The sequence below is a fragment of the Pyxicephalus adspersus genome, chromosome Z (assembly GCF_032062135.1).
Source record: "Pyxicephalus adspersus chromosome Z, UCB_Pads_2.0, whole genome shotgun sequence".
Lineage (NCBI taxonomy): Eukaryota > Metazoa > Chordata > Amphibia > Anura > Pyxicephalidae > Pyxicephalus > Pyxicephalus adspersus.
In genome coordinates this window covers 57,628,421-57,637,773 of record NC_092871.1, presented here as the reverse complement: position 1 = coordinate 57,637,773, position 9,353 = coordinate 57,628,421, and the positions used below count along the sequence as shown (strand labels likewise).

The 9,353-nt window shown below is 39.1% G+C and overlaps 1 protein-coding gene across 2 annotated transcripts in view; it reads left to right on the top strand.

The window, feature by feature from the left end:
• The first annotated feature begins 981 nt into the window (after positions 1-981).
• Positions 982-9,353, top strand: part of LOC140344112 (uncharacterized) — a 62,558-nt gene continuing 54,186 nt past the window's right edge. For both annotated transcript variants that reach the window (XM_072431056.1, XM_072431050.1), the window contains exon 1: positions 982-1,134. The gene's annotated coding sequence lies outside the window, so the exon portion shown is untranslated. The remainder of the gene's footprint in view (positions 1,135-9,353) is intronic.

Sequence of the window (9,353 nt, the reverse complement as noted above, 5' to 3'; positions counted from 1 at the left end):
CAATCCAAATGACAATAAATACAATAGAAAACCAAAACTTTAAAGAGATTTTTGAAGGCATCCCAAAATCTGCAAAAGAGAGAAAAAGGATTAAAATGCAGGTTCCTTTATTATTATATATCGAGTAAAATAACAAATTAACATGATTGTGGTAACAATATTGTGCCTTGAAAGCAAACCTAATCCCACTACACTCGCTGTATTAGTAGTAATCTCAATACAAGATTGTACAGTAGAACAGACGTAGGATTACAAATAGATATCTTGTAATTGTACAGCAGGATAGTGGAATAATACTGAGGTGTTTTGCAAATAGTCTTTGTTTCTTCAGAAATGGAATTGGTTTATGCAATACTGAAATGAGGTGATATTTTCCCAACATGATCAAGTGGCTAAAATATGTATCCCCCTCAAATAGCACACACTTGGCACATGCGCTGGAAACTCCTGCAGTACAGAAGAAGGTAAGAATCGGCAATATACTTTACTTAAATCCCTACAGTGCAGTGCCAGAAATTCTGTCACCAGACCAGTCTGATAAGGTTATATGTATGCCTAACATATTTTAAACAATGTATTTAGCTGTAAAAGCTACATACCAAAGTCATGTAAGAAAGTAGGGAGAGGTACTGAAAAGCTGGACCAACACAGACAGTAATTAGACATTCCCATATGACATAAACGGGCTAAAAAATACAAGAAGGGAAAGGGTTGTGCATGGGTATCAACTCTTCCTTGAGTACTCATTTTTTCAAGATTGAAGGCACAATGTATGCAAAAGAAAATAGCACCCAGGGTGTTCAATACACTAGAGGCGGGACAGCGGCATACATGCTTGTCACATTTCTGGAAAACAAATGACACTTTCACTCTCAGTGGTTTCCACCCGACTTTTACTGATAAAAAGCCATTTTTTCTTCCACCACACCCTGTGTTCTTCAGCTACACCTTATCATCAGCTGCTGATAACATTCAACTGCCTGAGCCGGACCAACATTCAGCAGATACCACAGAGCTGGAGCGGCCCTTCAATGACTTGTTTCTGGTAGTGGATGACCTATGTATATGCCTAAAAGTGGATCTGACAAGTTACTACGGTATAGCAGCAGAAGATTCTCAGGAAGCCACAGGCAGGTGTGCTTTATTTTACTATTAGAATTTGGAGCCTAACGTGTCAATCCACTCAGTGGTGATGTTTGGGTCATAGTTAGAGTTTGCTGGGCTGAATTATCCTCTGGTCTCATATACAGTGAGGACAGAGAGAATTTTTTTCTAATTTTGGTTCTGTACAGTACCAGAATTATAGTTAAATGAAACAACTCAGATGCAGTTGAACTGCAGACTTTCAGCTTTAATTCAGCGGGTTGAACAAAAAGATTGCAAAAAAATGTGAGGAACTTTTTTTTACACAATTACTTAATTTCAGGGGCTCAAAAGTAATTGGACAATTGACTCAAAGGCTATTTCATGGGCTGGTGTGGGCAATTCCTTCGTTATGTCATTATCAATTAAGCAGATAAAAGGCCTGGAGTTGATTTTAGGGGGGGGGGGGGTCGATGTGGAAGATTTTGCTGTGAACAGACAACATGCGGTCAAAGGAGCTCTCCATGCAGGTGAAACAAGCCGACCTTATGCTGCAAAAACAGAAAAAACCTCCTGAGAAATTGCTACAATATTAGGAGTGGCAAAATCTACAGTTTGGTACATTATGAGAAAGAAACAAAGCACTGGTGAACTCAGCAACGCCAAAAGGCCTGGACATCCATGGAAGACAACAGTGGTGGATGATTGCAGAATCATTTCCATGGTGAAGAGATACCCCTTCGCAACAGCCAACCAAGTGAACAATGCTCTCCAGGAAGTAGGCCTATCGATATCCAAGTCTACTATAAAGAGAAGACTGCATGAAAGTGAATACAGAGGGTGCACTGCAAGGTGCAAGCCACTGATAAGTCTAAAGAATAGAAAGGCTAGATTGGTTTGCTCAAAGATCTTTGCTCAAAAACATCTAAAAAAGCCAGCACAGTTCTGCAAAAACATTCTTTGGACAGACGAAACCAAGATCAACCTTTACAAGAATGATGGCAAGAAAAAAGTTTGGAGAAGGCGTGGAACAGCTCATTATCCAAAGCATACCACATCATCTGTAAAACATGGCGGAGGCAGTGTGATGGCTTGGGTGTGCATGGCTGCCAGTGGCACTGAAACACTAGTGTTTATCCATGATGTGACACAGGACAGAAGCAGCCGAATGAATTCTGAAGGTGTTCAGAGACATACTGTCTGCTCAAATCCAGCTAAATGCAGTCACATTGATTGGGAGGCGTTTCATAATACAGATGGACAATGACCCAAAACATAAAGCCAAAGGAGTTTATTAAAACCCAGAGGTTTATTAAAGCAAAGAAGTGGAATATTCTTGAATGGCCAAGTCAGTCACCTGATCTGAACCCAATTGAGCATGCATTTCATTTGTTGAAGACTAAACTTCGGAAAGAAAGGCCCACAAAAAAAGGGGAAAGTGAAAGCCGCTGCATTAAAGGCCTGGCAGAGCATTAAAAAGGAGGAAAGCCAGCATCTGGTGACATCCATGAGTTCAAGATTACAGCCTGTCATTGCCAGCAAAGCGTTTTCAACCAAGAATCAGAAATGAACATTTTATTTTCAGCTTTTTAATTTATCCAACTACTTTTGAGCCCCTGAAATGAAGTGATTGTGTTAAAAAAAGGCTTTAGTTCATCACATTTTTATGGTAATGTACAGAACCAAAATTAGAAAAAAGTTGTCTCTGTCCAAATTTTTATGGACCTAACTGTATATCAGGAACTGCAGCCAGGAGAGCTCTCTGTTATAATTTGTGACTCTTCCTTGCTTACCCAAGGTTGTTCCTGCTCCTCCTGAACATTGTACAATTAGGAGACCAAAATGGCATTGCAATAGCTGCAGCATGTACACTTAGGGATTGATCTTGTCAAAAATATAAAATATTAATAAGTGACTTAAACACTAATGTATTTGATAGGGTTGGAATGTCTCTTTAAGACCATGGGGCCCAACCTCAGGCAGCTCTTTGGCACTTACTATGTGTTCCTTGGGCCCCTGCAGACAGTGGTGTGTCTTAGTGTGGAGTGGTGTCTTTTAGTTATATCTGTCATATTCTTCTCACTTTTATTCTAAAAAGTTCTAAAAGGTTCCTAACCCATGTAATGTGTCTCCAGGCCATAGCCAGGATATGTAAAGCTGAAGTAGCATACCTTGATTTAGTGGACCACTGTCTCAGGTCCATTGCATTCTTAAAAGGGCCCCCTATCTCATGTAAGTTGATCGCCACCACTAGGTGTGCTTTGCATGGTTTTGTTGCTGGTGTTCCTTGTGGTTTACATATGTCCTTAGATAGGGAAATTATTCACAGTGCCATTCAGTATATACCCTAGCCATGGATTTCATATCTTACCAGTAAATCATTTCTTAAAAACAGGACACAATTATGCCAGGCCCCGCAGATTTTCATGCTATCACACACTGTGAGGGAGCCTTCCTCCAGTGTCTCCATTTCTCTATTATGTTGTTGGAATATACCCAAGGCTGTAAATAACAAAAACAAAGGAGTTTCCAGTGTGTAATTTCATCTAATTTAAGCCTAATTTATTTAAAATAGTGTTTGTTTATTTTTTGCTTAGCACTATTTGCTTTAGTGAAATGTGGTTACCTAAGCATCTCCTCCTAGCTGGCCAGCAGCTTTTTTTTTTTTGGATGACTTTACAGAGCAAGGTGTGGCATAACTGCAAGCTTGGCATGCATGGTAGCTGCAGTGAAATGACAGGTTGGAATGGGGGCAATGCTTGGCACCGTGTATCCTCTAAAGTTTAAAACTTAATTTAAATTTTCCCCCAAAAAATAAATAAATAAAATATAAGTTAAATAGTCATAATCTTTGGCTGGATTCACATTTTTATGCTGCCAATACACCACAATGAACTTTTAAAGGCCTCTGTCCCAGAATTTTTAAAGTGCACCACAATGCACAGAAGGGTCTCCCGTCCATTATGTCATGCTATGAATACACCTTGGAATGTTATTCAAAATAAATGGCACAGCATTATGTACAGTTGACATTAAAAAATCTGGCAACCTCGCCGGATTTTAGAAAATCCCAGATTTTTTTTTTTTATACTTACTTCCACACACAGGCAGTCTTCCTCTCGCAGCACCGCAGACATCTGGCACAATTCCAGGGAGCAGGCAGCAGGGACGTCTCAACGTGTATTTAATCAAGCAAGCGTTTCTGCAGAACAGCGCCAAAACATTAGTGGCCAAACACGGTACTGCAGTCTCTGTATTGTATATGCAATCTGAAATTCATGCCGGGAAACTGAAGTAAACGGATTATCGATTGCCGGATTTTCGAATGTCAACTGTATTTGTATATCAATCAATATTGAAGGCAGAGTCTAAATCTAACCTTAGAATTTGCCTTTAATTTACAGGTAGGGGTTTTCAACAAAGGAAAGGGAGGAGCAGCAGGAGGTACATTGCTTGGTTCCCCCTGTTAGAAAGCAACACAATCTTTCATAGTGGCTTTTTAGAGACGTGACACATGAGGGGAATACCAGAGCTGATGCTATATTTTCTCAATCACAATCGTTGAGCGCTGAAGATCCTGGTGTCTATACACAGCCTTACATATCAGACTGCAAGGTTGATTTACTAAGGGATTGGAAAATGTTTACTTTCGTGATGAGAATTCACTTTGTAAACAATAGCCAATCATGTGAAAGAAAAATTTAAAAAACTATATTTAATAATATATAAGTTGGCATAGCTCTGCCCCATTGGCTATGCTAAGTATAAGGGTCCTTTGGTGAAACACCACACAGTTGGCAGCTAGCTCTCTGGCACACAGATGCTGAGCACCTGGAATTGGCAAATTGCACTAACCAACACCATTGCACTTGACTGTAGCCACAAAACTTCAAACAGCAACTGCAAAGCCAAAAAATGATTTGTCACTGTGATCTACTGAAGCCACTTGCAAAAATGGTTCCCAACCTTACCCAATCACTTGAATGAGGGAGCTTGGGACTGCAGCTAAGCCGGGGGCATTACATTGCAGCTCTTAACGGGTCTGAAATGGCCTAAATTCCCTTGCAAAAAGGAACGTATACTACTCTAATTCAGAAATGCAACCCCAATACCCTCACCTATTTGAATTTATTTTAAGACTAGTCTGTTGCAATCATAAGGAATCATTTCCACAGTCCCCTTTTTCTTAATGATAAGATTCTACAATGTAACTTTACAAACAAGAAATGCACTGGCACCCAAAGCGACATGATTGTGTGACATTAAAGCCAGCATCTTAGTCCTCACATTTCTTAATATTTCTTCCTATTTCCTGTGATCAATGCAAGAGAAGAAGCCAAAGGAAATCTCCCCAAGGGGATACAGATAGAACCATTTACACTATTTCCCACTCTGAAATACAATAATAAAAGGTTAGCATTTCAAGATTTGCTAAAGTAAGGATGGAATGTGAAAATGTCAGGTGAGGTACAGCACTGGAATTTTACATGTAATCTTCATGAGGCTTCCACAAAAGCTGTAGTCAACTAGGGCTTTATGTGTGTGTTTAAACAAAAATGTACAACAGCATTATTATGTGTGCACAGGATAATGCTTGGGAAGGTTACAGGTGCCTAAAACTATGCATTACAGGGGTTTAACTGCAGCTACTGGAACTATATAAACAAATAAAATCAGAACATCTGTTCCACCCAGCATGGCATTGCACACAAATGCACCTTGATTAACCTTTAAGCTTACATATTCAGCTGTTTTTATATTTCTGTACTTTTAAATTGTTATCAGAAATTAGCTTTGTTTTTGTTTTAAAAAAAAATATGTTTCCTAACATTTTGGCCATATTTGTAAATAATCAAATGTTACATTTGCCACAATGATTGGCCATAAATCCTTTGCTACTTTCAACCAACAAACCATCAATTTTGTGTGGAAAGAATAACTTCAGATTCAATGAACACCTTTACTTAACTATAACTCTGAAGGTTCAGGAACATTTGAGTTCAGTTGCTTCAGTCCTTGATGGCATTACAGTTTGCTTTATTGTGCATTTGCACTCAACAATATTCCATTGATTGTGGATTTCTCTTGTCTTTATAAGCAGATCTGTAAAGATAAGGAGGCCATTGCTGCAGGAACTCTATGGATTGGTAATGGTTTGTCGATCTTTTGTCAAAAGCTATAAACCACAAGGGCAAACCTTAAGAGAATTTGTAACAGAAATATATATATATATATATATATATATATATATATGGAGTTGCTGGATAATGGGACCTAAGAGTTTCACTCCTGTGTACTCCCCCAGACCATAGCACACCTGCCATGCTGAATATGGTTAAATGTTTGCAACATTTAGGTTAAAGTATTGGATATCTGTCTATTCTTAGTTATACATGTGTGAGTAAAAAAACTTTAATTTAACAGCTGAGAAATTTCTTCAAGTTGCAAATGCCTGACAAACAAGGTTGAAAAGTATTGTAAAGCAAAAGTGGCACAAATGAATTCCTGAATGCACAACTATCCACTTAAATCAGTCTTTCTTGACCTTCCCCAAATTTTTCTTGACCTTTCCCAACATAGGAAAATCCTTGAAATAAGTTTCAAGTCTTCAGGGAACCCCTGCTATAATTACTATATCCACAACTTACCGTATATTAGTGTGGTGGTCAGTGGGAAGAACAACTTTTATGATGCTGACCAGCAGGAATAATGTCACCCTTTCTGATGGCCAAAAAGATCATTAGTATCACCTAAATTGAACCGAGAAGACACACATTGCTTCTTGCTTAAGAAACCCTAACAGTCCAAGTTAACATGGACCTGACTTGCTATCTTGTAGAGAACATTTAAATGTGTTAAGTGTGTCAAGGTAGCACTATAAAAATGTACCTTGCCTTAAATTCCTACATTGTTGAAAAATAGCAGTGCACTTTCTGGTAGGTTAGGGTGCCTAGGCACTTCTAAGCTTGCAGTATGAGGTCTCAGGCACTGTTGCCTCTGACCTCTAGTCTTTAGAGATTTATTGATGGCAGTATTGTGCTGTTTACAACTTTCCTTGCTAAAAGCTCCTAACAAAGATAACCAAAAACAGTGCATGCACAGAGAATAGCAGAAAGCACCATTATTGGCATTATTGCTGTGAATTAGGCTTTATGGTTTAGGCAGGTTTAATCAGATGCAAGGCACAATCAACTTTATAGTTGTCCATTGTTACCCTTACCCAATTCATTACATTGAATGAAGCAGTGCACACAAATTAAGAGAAATGCATGTAAGAGTGTGCTGCAGCAATTCACTACATTACCAAGCAGTATGAATGTGCCAGCTAGATTATGAATACTTTAATAAAATTATTCACATAGTCTTTTTTTTAACAGGTGACCCCTCAACCCCCTCCATCTCAGATACATGCCCATTTATCCAAAATCTGCAAACTTATGAAGGGATTGTATTTCCTATGTCATAATATTATTATTATTTTGTCAATCCACACTGATCAGTGAAGGAAACAGTGACAAGATTCTGAATAGGCAGTAACACTACTGTGGAACATGAGAAATTACAACTTCTATTTTTACATGAACCCATGGCAATAAAAGCATCCTGGTAGTTTTATGGTGAGTCATTGTCACGTTCACCCGACATTTGGTCTGTACACCTTAAAAAAATATTCAACAGGTTTGCAAATCTTTCTTTAATAGATCATTCAGAAGCCTCTTTAAAAGAGACAATATTCCGTCCAAAAGCTGGGAGCAGGGTTTGCTGGCATTGGATCATCATGTGTCATACCACCAGTTTAGATGTAAATAACGTTAGTAATTTTGGATTAGTGATTGGCTGACGGTAATAGATTTGTGCATTACCATATTATTCTGACCTGTCTACCTTCAGGGATTATGCAGTCATGTTATATAGGTTATGATGAATGACACAGAAAGCCAATGTTTATACAGTCTGTTGATAAGCAGTAACTCCCTGGTGTTGCACAGTTTTTGTAATCCCAATTCAACTTCGTGCACCTGCCAGTCATCTTCTATGACCACATTCTGAATGTGTACATCAAGGAGGGGTGGCTGCTCTTAGGGATTTGGGACCCATGCCACCACAGGGCACCAGCATGCTGTGGGCAACCATGTATTGGATTTTTCTTTCTTATTAAACACATCGGGAATCATTCCTTTTAAAAAAAGCTGTGGCATGACTTTTGAATCCCTGTAGTTGTGTTTTAAATGTAAATGTATTTACTTTAAGGGTTGGTGTACACTTGGGGTATGTGGGTGTAGCAGGGTTGCTGTTCATTTTATCACAATGTATGGTCAGTGCATGGAAACAGACAGAAATGCGTGTAGAAAGGCATTAGAAACACTGACTGCAGTGTAAGGCATTAGTGGCAACATTAGGTCTTCTTTATGCCACATTAAATGTCCCTGCACACTATCAGGGTCCTCCCTCCTTCTGTGTCACTGTCTGTCATTCACAAACCCCATTTAATGCACAGCGCTGGGTGATATGTTGGTGTTATTTAAATACTGTTTATAAATAATATTTTAATATTGCACATTACACTGCATCACCCTCCTCGCACCCCAGAATGCTGTTCAGCTATCAGGAATGAAAGGAAATCCCTGTCTTTGGAGTCGTTAATTGGTCTAGGGATGTCACACAGACTGGGTCGCATGCTCCTCCATACTCAGAAGTATACCAGAGATTTCCTTTGACTCCTGGTGTTAAACAGATCAGCAGGGGAATTAAAAACAGCTAAGTACTACATACCTATGCTTGGGAGGGAGGGGGTTAAAGCAAACCTGTTCTTTTCCCATCCAGTCATGCTGATCCTCTTGCTTCAACACTGAAAAATTTTGTCTGTCTTTAAAACAGAACTATCACAAAAAAAAATACTTCCCTTTATAGGTGGAAGGCCGTCAATCCCTCCACAATCCTAGTCAAAGTCCCATCTTCCTTCTTCACTTTCCCATCTTCTATTGCTCATGTCACCCAATCTCGTACTGTGCAGGCATGAGATCGAGAGGTGCGCCCTCTTGAAAATGGTTGCCCAGAAGGAGCAGCCTTCGGCCTTTTTCCTCAATAAGCAGGTAAGCAAATCCCATTCCCATCCATCACCACATGAGGGAGCATTTTATTCAGTTTTTTGAATAAAATACAGGTAGTCCCTGAGTTAGGTACGAGATAGGGACTGTAGGTTTGTTCTTAAGTTGAATTTGTATGTAAGTCGGAACAGGTACATTATTTTAATAAATGCAATGAGGACA